The 15,164-nt window shown below is 41.7% G+C and overlaps 1 non-coding gene across 1 annotated transcript; it reads left to right on the top strand.

Moving 5' to 3' along the window:
- The first annotated feature begins 11,474 nt into the window (after window positions 1-11,474).
- Window positions 11,475-11,581, top strand: LOC141635318 (small nucleolar RNA R71). The gene has a single exon (XR_012540015.1). It is a non-coding gene; the product is annotated as a small nucleolar RNA R71 (small nucleolar RNA).
- Window positions 11,582-15,164: the final 3,583 nt, after the last annotated feature.

The raw sequence follows: 15,164 nt of genomic DNA, 5'->3' as shown, positions 1-15,164 counted from the left end.
ACCATCTTAGGATCCAACGCCTGTTTACCTCGAATATCATCATAAAGATCAGGCTGTACTGTCAAATCTCTCATGGCATCCCCTCTCTGCATCATATGTATCCCAAACCTCCCCACCTCATCTCTCAACCTCGTCAAAGATAGAGCTGTACACAAAGAATGTACACTCTTCCTACTCAAAGCATCTGCAACAACATTGGCTTTCCCTTCATGGTAGATAATTACCATGTCATAATCGCCAATCAGCTCCATCCACCTCCTATGTCTCATGTTCAACTCCTTTTGAGTGAAGATGTACTTGAGACTCTTGTGATCCGAAAATACCTTAAAGGTCGCCCCATAAAGGTAATGTCTCCATATCTTGAGAGCAAACACCACTGCACCCAACTCCAGATCATGTGTAGGGTAGTTCTCCTCATACGGCTTCAATTGCCTAGAAGCATAGGCAATCACCTTACCGTTCTGCATCAACACACATCCCAACCCGTTCTTTGAGGCATCTCTATAAACCTCAAAGTTCTCGATCCCTTCAGGCAATGCTAAGATAGGAGCTGTGGTCAAACGCTCCTTTAGTGTTTGGAACGCCGTCTCACAACTCTCATCCCAATGAAACCTGTTCTCTTTCCTCGTCAACGCTGTGATAGATCTAGCAATCTTAGAGAAATCTTTCACGAACCGTCTGTAGTATCCAGATAAACCCAAGAAACTCCTGATCTCAGCAACATTCTTTGGTGCTTCCCACTTTGTCACTGCCTCAATCTTTTAGGATCCACTGACTACCCCATCCTTAGAGATCACATGCCCCAGAAAAGCAACTTTCTCCAACCAGAACTCACACTTGGACAACTTAGCATATAACTCATGCTCCCTCAAAGTCTGCAACACAATCCTCAGATGCTCCTCATACTCCTTCTTAGTCTTGGAGTAGACTAAGATGTCATCGATAAACACCACTACAAACTTGTCCAAAAACTGTCTGAAGATTATGTTCATCAAATCCATAAACATATCCGGTGCATTAGATAACCCAAACGGCATCACCACATACTCATAATGGCCATACCTCGACGTGAAAGCTGTCTTTGGTATGTCCACCTCTCTAATCTTCACCTGATGGTACCCCGACCTCAAATCAATCTTGGAAAAGACTGATGCACCACTCAACTGATCAAACATGTCATCTATCCTTGGCAAAGAATACTTGTTCTTCACCGTCACTCGGTTCAGCTCCCTGTAGTCTATGCACAACCTCAAACTCCCATCTTTCTTCTTCACAAAAAGAACTGGTGCTCCCCACGGCGATACACTAGGTCTAATGTATCCCTTCTCTATCGATCATCTAAGCGCTTCCGAGCTCCTCCATCTCTTTAGGACCCATCCGGTACGGTGCCTTAGAGATTGGCCCCGTCCCCGGTTTCAACTCAACCGTGAAATCTATCTCCCTCTTCGGTGGCAACCCCGGAATCTCCTCTGGAAAAACATCTCCAAACTCTCCCACCACTGGTATCTGATCAACTGTCGGACTCTCTATCCGGTAATCTCTCACATGACACAAGATCAAAGGGCATCCCTTCTTCAGATAGGACTTCAAGTCAACAGCTGCAATCAACTTAACTTTGGGTTTGACCACAAACCCACGATAAGACACACTAACACCCTTAGGACCTCTCAAAGACACTTTCTTTTGATGACAGTCTATCTTAGCTTTATACTTTCCCAACCAATCCATCCCGACTATCATCTCAAAACCGTCAAAAGGAAAATCTAGCAAGTCTAGAAGTAGATCAACTTGCCCAACTATCATAGGTACATCCCTATACAACCTCCCACAAGATACAGACTCACCCGAAGGTATACAAACTTTCTCACTTACAGACTCATATACCCTCAAACCCAACCGTTTAACATGACTCGAAGATACAAACGACTGAGACGCCCCCGAATCAAACAAAACAAAGGTATGAATACCGTTAACAAGAAAAGTACTAGTGATAACATGTGCATCATCCTCAGCTGCTTTCTTGTCCATCATGAAACGACTTTCCTTTGGTCTTGTCCACCTCCTGGACAAGATCTTGGTTGATGTGGTCGGCTTAGCACCCGACCCCTGATTGTTGTTGTTCGTAGCAGGTTTCTAATAAGAATTACCGTCATTGCGGTTACCTCCACCCTGATAGCTCTGACTTCCCCGGTTAGACCATGACCCAGACAGTCTATTGCTCGCATAACTCTGTGCCGGCCCCTGAGAATAGCTCCCTTGAGCCGATCTCTGAAAAGCTCTAGGTAAACTCGTACACTCATGTCTCTTGTGGCCTACACAGCCACAGCCATAACAGGTCATCCCCCAACTACCACTACCACTCGCACGGCCACGCCCAAAGGAAGCCCCAAAGATCGAACCCACGACCCTAAGAAAACGCTCTAGCCTGATTGTGGTTGCCTTTATTATGGCTAGATTGGCCACCACCTTCACTCTCAGCCTTTCTTTTCTCATCTGATCTCTCATGAGCCATCTCCACCAACCTCTCAGCTCTCCTAGCCCTCTCATAAGCTTCCTTAACATCAGTAAGGATTCCCACGGGTAACTTATCCATGATCTTAGGTGTCAACCCCCTCTCAAACCTCAGCGCTAAGTTCTCCTCACTCAAATCCATGTCCTCAGCGTACCTAGACTTCTCATTAAACTGCTTGTAGTACTCAGCCACGGACATGTCAGATGTCATCCTAAACCCATCAAACTCCTCCCTCAGCTTACTCCTCACATGCTCAGGTACGAACTCTTTCCTCATAGCTCTCTGAAACTCTTCCCAAGTTATAGCAGGTAAGCCCTGCTTTGTGTACATCTCCCTAGCACTCACCTTCACCTTATCCCACCACTCACCAGCTGCTTCCCTCAGGTAGAACGCATCTTGTTCTACTCTCATCTCATCAGGGCAGTGTACCAAGTCCAGTATGTTCTCCATCTCACGATGCCAGTTGTCAAGAAGATTAGGCTCCCCGGTCCCCTTGTACTCTTTTGGGTTAAACCTCGCTATATAAAGGCTGATCTTGGAGTGGTCAAACTTCTTATCCTTTCCCACTCTCTTTAGGGCCTCAGTAAGAGCATCTTGGTGCTCCAACATCTTAACTACATCGTCGATGATCATGCTCTCAGCTCTCGCATACAAGGCGTTTCTCTTGGGCGGCATCTTGAAACTATATAAGAAAGGGTAGATATAAACATACGCACTAAAACCTCAAAACACGAAAGCAGACAGCCAAGAACACACTCGATCGAGTGCCCAAACCTACTCGATCGAGTAGAGGCTACTCGATCGAGTGCCCACTATACTCGATCGAGTGCCCCGACATCAGACCCAAAACAGACCTTCTGATCTCTACTCGATCGAGTGACCCCCTACTCGATCGAGTGCCCTATGTACTCGATCGAGTGCCCAAAAACACGATTCTGGTTGTAAAAACGTCAAATACCCACTCGATCGAGTCAGACCCACTTGACCGAGTACCTCACCTACTCGATCGACTGACCCCTACTCGATCGAGTCATGCTGACTCGTATATACTACCCCCATGTTATCTCACATATCCCAACATACTATACAACTTTATAAAATCAACATTATAATATAGCTAAGCATACAATTCCACATAACTCTTCATATGATCAACAAAATAACTTTTTCATGTTATCAAATGCCATATAATAAACATCCAACATGCCTCTTATTCAAACAACATTTTATATACTTTACCAACCTTTTATTCACAATTTCGATCTTCTACTCCCAACATCCAACAATTCACAACATATATCGTCACATCCACATACAAACTAGCAAACATCACATACGACCTTGACATATAGCCCCCATGTGACCGGTTCAAAATTGTAGGGCGAGTTCGCGACTTTAGGACGTCTCCCAAGTCTTTGCATTAGCTCCTACAACCTTGACCCCGGGTTCATTTTAATTGACTCCCTATGTTCATTAGATTCATTGGTTACAGGTTTCAGGATCGTCGCTCTGATACCATTTTGTAACACCCCCTTACTCCAAGTGCCTTACCGGGACCACTCAGGTATAAAGATGCTACCATCTCGGTTTCCCGAGGCAATGATAATCATAAGACAATAACGAAACAACATTTAAATAGTATAACTTTAGTGAAAGGTTACAATCCAAAACCAAATATCAAAATACGGTTACATGTCCTCAAAACCAACAACTAAAAGAAATGTTTGATAAACTAATCATGCTACAGCGGAAGACTCTATCATCAGACGGTGGCACATCCCAGCTATCCCATGTAACTCGACTCAGACCTGCTCAACAACTGCTCACCATCCCCGAATGGATCACCACAGTTTTTAAAACAATAAACGGGGTCAGTACTAATCACACAATTTATATAAATCAACAACACAGTAAACAAACAGCTTAATCATCACAGATATACTCCGAACTCCAATCCCAACTCCACAATCCTGACTACACACTAAAGTGTGTAGCCCTGCCAGAGTGCCCATCGCAACATGTCACTCCACGCCGCCAGTGGGGGACCCGTAGCCGTACCCACCAAATCCCCGCTCATCTCCGTCGAGCGATAAACCCAAATTCCTTAATGTGCACATCCCTTCTGTGGAGGGTTCCACAGAAGGCGAATAATGGGCATGAAGCCACTCTCGCAAGTGACTCCACTCAGCCAGGGACGCGCCCCGAAGAGCACAGACAGATACAAACAATCACAACTACTATTAGCAACCAAATCCAGCAATCGTCACAATACGAGTATGATAATATTCAACAACCACAAAACACCAACAACATATTATGGGACTAATACTGAGTAGGGAAACCCTACCTGGAAAGCAACACAGTCAGACGATCTCACAACTGATATCAAAAGGCTTCTTCTACAAATCCTCCTCCTAACATACAAACATATAAACACTACCAATCACGAAATACAACAAAACCCCCAAGTCCCCAAATTAGGGTTTAACTAACTTTAACGAAATACTATAAAAATGGTACGTAGATCTTACCCTCGACGCAAGGATTACAAAGGTATAAAGTAACACGAATTCCTACCTTCCAAGCTCCGGGATTTGCCAACAATGCGATTGATGCGAAGAACGTTGTTTGTTTTCTCTTTGAAAGTGATTAGGTTTATAAAAGTGTTTAAAGAAAGTGACGGAAGTAATTATATACTAAATCGCATTATTAACAAAATCCGACAAATCACCCCCGCGTAAACCGGCTACTCGATCGAGTAGCTGAGATACTCGATCGAGTGGCCCCTACTCGATCGAGTATCAAGGTTACTCGATCGAGTAGCCAACAGGTCAGAAACTATTTTTAAAACGCAACACACCCTTACTCGACAGAGTAAGGCCTACTCGATAGAGTACCCAAAGACTCATAAAACCGTAGTATTACAGAATCAAACTGGGAAGAAGGTCAAGAGGCTGCGAACTGATAACGACCTAGAGTTTTGTTGTTCTGAGTTCGACGAGTTCTGCACGAATGAAGGGATTGCTAGACATCGTACAGTCCGAGATACACCTCAACAAAATGGTGTAGCAAAGCGAATGAACCAGACATTTCTGGAGAGGGCAAGGTGCATGCTCTCTAATGCTTGACTAACAAGAAGATTCTGGGCAGAAGCAGTTAGTACAACATGCTATCTGATAAACCGGGGACCTCACACGAGTCTGAATCTCAAAACTTCATTTAAGATGTGGTCTGGTAAGTCTGCTGACTATTCTATTTTAAGAGCTTTTGGTAGTACTGCTTATTATCATGTTAGTGAAGGTAAGCTTCAGCCACGAGCTAAAAAGGGAGTATTTATGGGCTATGGGGATGGTGTCAAGGGATACCGTATCTGGTCTCCATCTGAGGGTAGGGTTATTTTGAGTAGAAATGTTATCTTTGATGAAAATTCTGTGGTTAATCCTACTGTGAAGTCTTATATGTTGTCAGATAGTAGTAGTAGTGTTGATAAACAGGTGGAGCAGCAAGACACTCTTGATGAGAGTGTACCACAGGAAGAAGATCAACCACTACGGTCAGAATCCGAATCTGTTTCCGCCAGTTCTTCATTACCGATTCGAATCGGCGAGTTTGGCCCGTGAGCGGTCAATCAGGCCTAATTTTGGGAAGCCTCCGAATAGACTTGGTTTTGAAGATATGGTGGGTTATGCACTTCAGGTTGCTAAGGAGGTGGATCCTGACTTACATGAGCCATCCACTTTCAAAGAAGCACTACATGTTAGACCGCCCAATGGCTTCTTTGCCATGGGAGATGAGATAGAGTCCCTTCAAAAGAATCAGACCTGGGAATTATCCAATAAGCCTCAAGGGAGAAAGATTGTTACTTGTAAATGGGTCTTCAAGAAGAAAGAGGGAGAGACTACTGCTGAGGGTATAAGGTATAAAGCTCGATTGGTAGCTCGTGGGTTCAGTCAGAAAGAGGGGGTAGACTACAATGAAATATTTTTGCCAGTGGTCAGACATACTTCCATCAGAGTGTTGCTAGCAATAGTTGCACATCAGGATTTAGAACTCGAACAGCTAGATGTGAAGATGACTTTCTTACACGGAGAGTTGGAAGAAGAGATATACATGAGTCACCAGGACGGTTTCAGTTCGGGTAAAGAAGACTATGTTTGCAAGTGAAGAAGTCCTTATATGGGCTAAAACAGTCTCCGAGGCAGTGGTATAAAAGGTTTGTGACTACATGTTGGAGATTGGCTACAATAGGAGTCCGTATGATTGTTGTGTTTACTACAACAAAGTGAAGAATGAGTCTTTCATTTATCGATCCTATATGTAGACGATATGTTGATAGGCTGCAGAGAGTAAGTCGATGTTAAGAAATTGAAGGGTCTTCTCGATCTTGAATTTGAGATGAAAGATTTGGGTGCAGTAAGAAAAATTCTAGGATTGGAGATCTACAGGGATAGGAGCAAGAAGAAGCTTTTCTTATCTCAGAAAGGCTATATTCAGAAGGTGCTAGCAATGTTTGGCATGTCTCTTGCTAAATCCATAGATACTCCTAGTGCATCGAATGCACATCTGTCTATTGCTTTCTCACCCAAGTCGGTGAAGAAAGGGAGTACATGTCCGGAGTTCCGTACTCTAGTGCAGTGGGTAGTTTGATGTATGCTATGGTCTGCACTAGACCTGATTTAGCACAGTCAGTCAGTGTGGTGAGCCGGTTTATGGATGATCTAGGTAAAAACCGGCAAGTGTGAAGGGAATTTTTAGGTACCTTAAGGGTACATCGATGTTGGTCTCATTTATGGAGGTGATAGAGAGTGCCTTGTGTCGGGGGTACTCAGATTTTGATTATGCGGGAGATGTTGTGATGAGACGATCAATGACGATTATGTTTTCACTCTTAGTGGTTCGGTCGTCGGTTGGAAGGCTACATTGCAGCCTCTGATTACTTTGTCTACTACTGAAGCGAGTATATGGCGTTGACGCAGACTAAAGAGGGAATCGGTTAAAAGGACTGGTCAGTGATTTGGGTCTACATCAGGAGCAAGCTATTGTATTATGTGATAGTCTTAGTGCAATATGCTTGGCTAAAGATCAAGTCCATCATGAGAGGACTAATCATATAGATGTGAGATATCACTTTCTGAGAAATGAGAAGAGGATTAAGTTGAACAAAGTGGGTACTGCTGATAACCCGGCTGACATGTTCACTAAGCCAGTTCCGCATAGCAAGTTCCAATATTGTTTGGACTTGCTAAATATCCATGATGTGTAATTGCCCTCTTGGGGGCAATATCGAGGGGGAAGGAGAAGAGCTTTCTGGTACATCTGGCTTTTATGGGAATGCATCTGGTACATCTGTCTGTTTGTGAGAGAATTCAAGTCAAGGTGGAGATTTGTTGGGTTTGTGCCTTGATTCTGTTAACCGCCGCTTCGAATAACTAAACGGTATCCGTATCTGTTATTGGGCTAGGTCTGTCTTGGGCCTTTATTAGGTCATTCTGTATTAGGTTTAGAGAGTATTATATAAACTCTCTAAGCCTCTACCTATGATCATACCGCCTTTGAATCGTAATCGAAAACTCCTCACATATCAATAAAACTCTCTCCCTTCTGCCCTGTGGACGTAGCTAACACACCGTTAGTGAACCACGTAAATCTGTGCGTTTGTCTCTTTATTGTTTTTTTATTAGTTCTTTCTTGCTTCTGTTATAACAACATGATCGGTATGAACAATGACTTTTGAACCGATCAACTAAGAGCTCTTTCTCCGTGGTGACATAGTTGATTTGAGCCGCATCCAAGGTTTTGCTAGCATATATAGTAGATAGCATGGAGAACCTTGTCCTTTCTTTGTCCTAGCACGACACCTACCGCATAGTCACTTGCATCACACATGAGCTCAAATGGCAAGTTCCAATCCGGTGATTGGATGATAGGTGCAGAAATCAAAGCCTTCTTGATCCTGTTAAAAGACTCAAGACAATCACTAGTAAACACAAAGGGAGCATCCTTTAAAAGAAGCTCCGTAAGTGGTTTTGCAATCTTAGAAAAATCTTTAATAAAACGGCGGTAGAATCCCGCATGGCCTAAGAAACTCCTTACACTCTTCACATTTACCGCTGGGGGTAGTTGTTCAATAACTTGGACCTTAGCACGGTCCACTTCAATTCCTCTTTCCGAGACAATATGACCAAGCACCACTGCTTCATTCACCATGAAGTGGCACTTTTCCCAATTCAACACCAAGTCAACCTCTTCACAAGCTTCAACACTTTACATAAGTTAGCCAAACATGCATCAAAAGAAGAACCATAGACACTAAAATCATCCATAAACACCTCCATGATAGACTCGATAATGTCGGAAAAGATGCTTATCATGCAACGTTGGAAAGTGGCGGGGGCATTACAAAGACCAAAAGGCATTCTACGGTAGACAAAAGTACCAAAGGGACATGTAAATGTGGTCTTCTCTTGGTCATCCGGGTGAATGGGTATTTGAAAGAACCCAGAATAACCATCTAGATAGCAAAAATACTTGTGACATTCCAACCGCTCCAACATTTGGTCAATAAAAGGCAATGGGTAGTGGTCTTTCTTGGTGGCTAAATTTAGCCTCCTATAGTCAATACACATTCTCCAACCCGTAACAATTCTAGTTGGAATTAGTTCATTTTTATCATTTTTGACTACGGTGGTTCCCCCTTTCTTGGGAACCACTTGGACCGGATTCACCCATTTAGAATCGAAAATTGCATAAATAATTCCTGCATCCATCAATTTAAGCACTTCCTTTTTTACCACTTCTTGCATGTTAGGATTTAGTCGTCTTTGACCTTGGACACATGGTTTTTGATTTTCCTCAAGGTTAATTCTATGCATGCAAAATTCGGGGCTTATACCCTTTAAATCATCAAGTTTGTATCCAGTGGCTTTCTTGTGAGACCTTAAGACATCAAGCAATTTAGACAATTGACTCTCATTCAATGTAGCACTAACAATTACCGGACACATCTCCTCATCATCTAGAAAAGCATACCTCAAATTGGAAGGAAGGGGCTTAAGTTCGGGTTTTTGTACCTCAAGATCTTGAGGTGTAGTAACCAAACCTATAAAGTGTGAGATTTTCTCCAATGATAGCTCCTCTCCATCCAATTCTTGCTCCAAAGCATCAATCTTCTCATTTCCAATCTCATCATCACCTGCAAACGATTCCAATAGCAAGAGTGCCTCCAAGAGATCTTTACATAAAGATCGAGGTGTAGAGTCTTCTATGACAATGTCAACAACATCCAAAATGTCAATAGAATAACAATACTCTTCTATCATGGGACTCTTCATGGCAGTATTCAAATTATATGTGACCTTGTCGTCACCCACTTCTAATGTAATTTTACCATTCTTGACATCAAAACGCGCCCGCGGTGTGTAAAAAGGGTCTTCCCAAAATGATTGGGATTTGGGCATCTTCGGCCATGTAAAAAACAATAAATCAACCGGAATGAAAAACTTACCAACCTTAACAGGAACATCCTCCAAAACTCCCAAAGGGCATTTTATAGAACGATCTGCCATTTGCAACGTGACACTAGTACATTTTAAGAGTCCCATATTAAGCTTAGCACAAATAGAGTAAGGTATTACACTCACACTAGCACCTAAATCACATAAAGCTTTATCAATTTGATAGGTGCCAATTGTGCATGGAATAGAAAAGCTACCGGGATCTTTTAACTTAGGAGGGGACCTGTTTTGCAAAACAGCACTCACCTCGGCGGTGAGAGCTATTATTTCAAATTCGTCAAAAGTCCTCTTCTTAGTTAAATGTCTTTCATGAACTTAGTATACGATGAGATTTGAGTGATTAATTCGGTAAAAGGAAAAGTTACTTGGAGATTCTTCACAACTTCCATGAACTTACCGAATTGAGAATTCTTTTGATGCTTTGACAATCTATGAGGGAATGGTACTTTGACTTTTTCCGGCACTTTTGTTTCAACATCTTTCTTTGGAGGAGCATCCTCCACATCTTTAACTTTTTCATCCTCAATTTCTTTATCATTTGAAGAAGTCTTCAACTCAACAATCACGTCCTCATCTTCTTTGGGCATGGAGGGTCCATTATATTTCGTACCACTTCTTAAGGAGATAGCATCAAGGGTAGCATGTGGTTGCTCACCTTGAGGTGGTAGTTGACCCGTTTTCCATGAAGAGCTAGATAAGGCTAGTTGAGCCATTTGTTGCTCCAACATTTTGATTGCGGCATTTTGAGCTTACTCATTCTTTTGGATTTGAGCCAACAATTCCTTTTTCATTGTACTATCAAGCCTTCAAGCTTACCTCCTCCATGGTTGTTTTGTTGGCCATTTTGTGGTGGGGGTTGATTTTGTTGGTAATTGTGTTGTGGTAGCCTTTATTGGTTTTGATAACTCGGTGGAGGATTATACTTTTGTTGTGGTGGGGGTTGAGGTTGAGGATTAAGCACATTATTGCTTCAATAAGACATGTTCAGGTGAAATCTTGAATTTGGGTTATATGTATTTGAAAATGTACCCGGTGGATAAGAACTTTGTCTTAGAGCTGGAAAAGCATTTACCTCTTCAATAGTAGCTTGGCAATGAGTGGTGTAATGACCCGCACCCGTGCAACCATCACAAACAATGATTTGAATTGTAGAAGATACAACATTGAGTTGTTGAAGGGAATCTCTAGCATCTCGTTCCGCCAATTGTTGTTGATGTAAGGCAATTTGAGCTAACAAGACGGAATTGTCGGAGGATTCTTCTTTACCTTTGAGTGGCACACTTTGGGAATTGACATATTGTGCATCATGGACCGCCATAGATTCGATCGTCGCATGAGCAATATCGGTGTCAATTTGATCAAATCGCCCATTGTTGGCGAAATCAAGAATCCTTCGGGACTCGGCACAATATCCATTGTAGAATGTTATAGCTAGAAACCAATCATCTAGCCCATGATGTGGGCATTGCCTTTGCAACTCTTTTTACCTCTCCCACAATTCATATAAGCTCTCAAGAGCTTGTTGACGGAATCCGGTAATTTGGCTCCTCAAAGTTTGAGTTTTCTCCGGTGGAAACAACTTTTGATAGAAAGGTAAGAGCCAATGTCTCCCAATTGGTGATTCCCATGGCGGTGCGGTCAAGGCTATTGATCCAAAGCTTGGCCTTGTCCTTTAAAGAGAAAGGGAAAAGTATTTCCCTTATTTGGGCTTGAGTGACGCCCGTTTGACGGATCATGGAGCAATAATCGCAGAAATTTTGCACATGAAAATTGGGATCCTCCAAAGGACTTCCCCCAAGTTGCTTCCTCTCCACAAGGCTAATGAAATCCGGTTTGATCTCGAAGTCCAGCGAGGTAATTTGAGTAGTTATGATACCGGCCGAAAGCATGGCCGCGGTGGGCTTTGAGTGATCGGAAAGTTTCACCATCTTTTTGGTTTGAGAAGGTGGTGGTGGTGGAGATGATGAACTCGAAACCTTCACCTCTTCAAGGGCTTCTAGATCGTCTAAGTAAGACTTTATAGCACTTTCAACTTGTACGGGAGAAGCGGCTTCTTTCACTTATTTCCAAAAACGTCGTCTTCTCCTAAAGGTTTTCTCAAGATCGGAATCCGGTGAAAGTAATTCTCCACTACGAGAGGACCTGGGCATAAGACAACAATTTCTACAAAATGATAACGGTCTCAAGGAACAAGTGTTCCTCAAGACAAAAGAAAACAAGATAAAAATCGACAATTTAAAACGCAATAAAACCGTGCTCCCCGGCAACGGCGCCAAAATTTGACAAGCTATCGTGTACCTATGCAAAGATAATTACCCTAGATACAACTTAATGTAGAAATAGGGGTCGAACACAAGGAGACATGAATTGCGTTGTGAGATGGTATGGAAAGATTTCTATCAAGGTCGATTTCGTTTTGGTTTTGTTTGTTGTTTGGTTTGATGACTAAGAAATATTAAGATGTAAACTATATGATCAATGGGAGTCTAGGGGAGTCAGGTCACACATGCAAAGGTAAATATATATTCATGTTAAACTCGATATTAATGACATTGTCAATTGTTTTGGCTTAGAGATACCCACCTTACGATATTAGTGTTAACCATAGACCAGGTCCTAGAGAAACTCTCGTTTATGACTAGGTCGTCCTACTACACAAGCTTAGTCTAATTCAATTCCGTGCCTCTTGACTTTTAGAACGAATTAACAAATTTAATCAATGAATAAGGCCTTTAAACATAGATTAAACGTGACGATACAAACATGTGATAGAAACAATTAGATAATATTATATCAACCTAATTTATCATTTTACATATTTGATTTTGCATGGCTTCTCTAGCCCCTAGACTAAGGAAAATTAGCTACTCATGATGTAATATAAGCTATAAACTTTGTTGAATAAAATGCCACACATAATTGTAGAAATGATGTAAATTAAATTGTGAAACATAAAATAAGAATAATACTAATGTAATATAATAAAAGTGCTAATGATAAACTATGCGATAACTAAATAGAAATGTAAAATAGTAAACTAGAAATAAGAATACCTTAATGGAAATGAACTTGTAAGGAAGAACAAAGTAGAACCAAATGCTTGAATATATAAATTACCGAATGTTTGATAACTAAATGCTTAACAATATTGAAAACAAATATGAAAACTAATGAGAGAAATATTGCTTAAGGCTATTATAGAGTATGAAAGACGTGAGAAAAGATAACCCTAATTACGGATTAAGTCCCCTATTTATAAGAAAATAGGGGCATAATGTAAAAGTCCTACAGGGGGTCAACCCCGATCGGGGTTGCCAGCCCCGATCGGGGGCGTGGTTGTCCGAGCATTTATTCTTAATTCCTCGATTAATTGCTCGAGGAATCTCTATGTTCATGCTTTAATGCTCACTTAATCACCCGATAATGCTTCTTATTCTTAGCATCCAAAGCTCCTTAGCATCCAATGCTTTTACCTCAATTTGGACTTTCATTTTGGGCTTGACTTTGCATTTGACTTTCATTTGTAATTCTTACTTCAATCCATTAAATCTTCATGTAAAAACCCATGCAACTTCATACACTTAGTCCAATACTTGGTCTTGCTTAGCCTTTGCACTCTAGCTTGTATCTTTGTTGGATTTTAGCTCCTAAAAGCTTAAACTCCTACAAACATGTGGAAACAAGCAATTGCAACTAGAATAACAAATATTAGCTCAAAACACTATGATAAGTGCTAAATGACATGTAAAAAGGAGCTAATATAAGGGGTAAAATAATGTAAATTATGCACTTATCAAGAACAAACAATCAAAACCCCAAGAAACGGTTACCTAGACAGATTTAGTTTAGCATACATTTTCCCATCTCCCTGTGGATTCGATACCCGAATGCCTCTACTACATTTTATAAGGACCAGTTGGTTTTATTTTTGATAGGGTTGCGACAGCCGTGTCAAATTTTGGCGCCGTTGCCGGGGAGGTGGCGTAATTTTGTTGCTTTATTTTAAGTTTGTCTCTCGTCCCAAGGAATTCATTCCTTGAGACTGATCTCATATTTTTCTCTACTGCTGTAATTGTGATGCAGGTAATCCGTCCTATAAGAGGGCACTGTCATATCTGCTATTCTTACAACTCCGTTTGTTAAAATGCCGAACATCGCCAGTCACTCAGAACCTATGGTAAATTCTCTGCCCAAAGGTTTCTTGTTACCTACTACAGATTCAGGCACCTTTGGAATTCATTCGGCCTACATTCAGTTGGTTGAAAGGAATCTCTTAAAGGGAGCAGCTGGCGAAGATTCGTGTGAGCATATAGAGTTGTTTACTAAATATTGGTCCACCATTCCTTTAGCTGATGGGGTGACACAAGATAGGGTCAAGGGGGTTCTTTTTCCTTTTCCTTTGACTGATGACGCCTGGGAATGGTTGAGAGATTTGGATAGGGAAGCTGCCTTTACTGACTGGAATTTTCTAGCCTTGGCCTTTTACAGAAGGTATTTCCCACCAAAACACACTAATGCATTAAGGGGCCAAATTACTACATTCACACAACTGCCTACCGAAGATCTGAATGGAACTTGGACTAGGTTCAAGAAACTTGTTCGTTCTGTGCCTCATCATGGTTTCCAACGGTGGTTCTTATGCACCCAATTTTACAATGGGTTGTATGCTGATCAAAGAGCCATATTGGATAATGCAGCCAAAGAGAGATTTCAAAAGAATGTTGAAGATGATAAGGGATGGCATCTTATTAAATATATGGCCATTCCTGTAGCTGAGTATGGAAATCCCAGAGGAGGCTGACGAGTGAATGAAAGAGCTGGTGACTCTTTTGTAGCTATGGTGGAAGTTCCTAATGAGAGATGTGTCAATCCGGAGATTTTACAAATTACAGGTGAACATGAGCATGTTCATGCTATGATTGAGCAAGAGGCGATTTGTGGTAGATGTGGTGCGGAAGGACATGATCCCATTACTTGTATGGCTGAGGTAGAGCGAGTTCTTACTTATCAAGAATTCAAGCAAGGAGTCTCATTATCTCAATTTTATGAAGATATCGCCGTAGCAAGTACCTCTAGTTCTAATTATCCAATGCCACAACAAGTTGAACCTTATTCCACAAATATAGAAATTTCAGAGC

The sequence above is a fragment of the Silene latifolia genome, chromosome Y (assembly GCF_048544455.1).
Source record: "Silene latifolia isolate original U9 population chromosome Y, ASM4854445v1, whole genome shotgun sequence".
NCBI lineage: Eukaryota > Viridiplantae > Streptophyta > Magnoliopsida > Caryophyllales > Caryophyllaceae > Silene > Silene latifolia.
Note: the sequence above shows the minus strand (reverse complement) of the source record. Positions and strands in the feature narration are given on the sequence as shown.